The following is a 1637-nucleotide window of genomic DNA, read 5'->3' on the forward strand; positions in this document are numbered from 1 at the left end:
AGACAGACAGACAGACAGACAGACAGACAGACAGACAGACAGACAGACAGACAGATAGACAGACAGATAGACTGACAGACAGACAGACAGACAGACAGATAGATTGATAGAGAGATATATAGATAGACAGATGTAGTAGTATAGGGTTTTACGGCGCTCGCAATAGACCCGCTCATAAACACAAACCGAGCAGAAACCGACACAGACGAACAACGAACGTCTGCCAACTGGCGGGATCTCCCAGTTTGTAAACGTCTGTTGTTGTCGCAGAGAAGAACATGGCGCGGTGTGGAGGACAAATGTCGCTGTGAGTGGTGAGCAGACGTGCGGGGCACACAGCTGACTCACAGGTGCACAAACCGAGAGAACAGATACATGCGGCCACACATTGGCACAACAGGCCTCACGTCTGAACCACGGACAATGCACTGAGCATTCCGCGCTGCCCTTTCGCATTACGAGCCACAACAAGAACAGCCCTGGCTGCAGTCTGTGGGCCCGCTCGGCAAATGTCAGCGATTTCACTGTTGACAGATTCCCGGAAAAGCGTAAACCACTTCATACATGCCGGGTCGGGAGAGGCGGACACAAGGCAACAAGTGAACGGCATTAGTCTGAGTGGCTTTCCATGTGTGTGTGTGTGTGACGCCCACTTCTCACTGACGAATGTGTCGTTATGGTAGGGCCCGTCACTGCAGCAGAGCAGGTAAAAGACGTGAGTTCGAAACCCGAGTAGAGAGGTTCCTGTCTTCGAACAGCTGTCATCGTTTTCCTGAGATGCTCTGTCTCGCTGACCTCGTGTTGACCCTGACACGTGTGGCCCAAGACACCCGCTTTCTTAACGATAAGGGTATAATAGGCTTCGGCCGCCACCCGGGCAACATTCAAAATACCCTATCAACTGAAAATGTTTCATGTGTCCTGCGTGCTCATATGACTTTATGCAGTTGTGAGCGCCGTAAAACACTTACCCCCCCCCCCCCCCCTCAACTCCCTCCCACTAAAAAGCAAAAAACAAAACCGGCACACCAAACCTACAATGACTCAATCTGTGCAGTATGCAAAGTACGAGTGGCTACAACATTTGTGAAAAGTGAACTTACGTTCACCGTTTGTGATTATTCACCTGAAAAAAGGGGGCTGGGAAAGCTAACCGGGAAGCAGTTTCAGGTAATTTGAGCGTTCTTTCCGGTGGCTCATTGCGGATCATTTTATCCGACAAATCGTATACAGTTGCATCCTTTTCCTGCACCGATGTATGTTAAGGCTAATTAAGATTAGGCTGTCGGAATGGCCTCGAGTTTTCGGCTTTTCGGTTCTTTCTTTCGTCGATCGCACATAAATAATATAATTACGAGAGACAAAGCGAGGGGTCAGCAGTTCGGAGCTCATTCATTCAGATACTCTCCATTCTATAGGAGCAATCATCTAGCTGAATAGAATAATATGATCATGATTCGTTGACGATGTGTAAGGTTGAATTGAAGGAATGGGGAAGAGCCGGGAAATTAGAGGTGTTTGAGTCTTGTGTGCATGTGAGTGTGTCTGTGTGTGTGAGTGTGTGTGTCTATGAGTGTGTGTGTGTGTGTGTGTGTGAGTGTGTGAGTGTGTGTGTGTGTGTGTGTGTGTGTGTGTGA

The sequence above is a fragment of the Aplysia californica genome, unplaced genomic scaffold (assembly GCF_000002075.1).
Source record: "Aplysia californica isolate F4 #8 unplaced genomic scaffold, AplCal3.0 scaffold00746, whole genome shotgun sequence".
NCBI classification, from domain to species: domain Eukaryota; kingdom Metazoa; phylum Mollusca; class Gastropoda; order Aplysiida; family Aplysiidae; genus Aplysia; species Aplysia californica.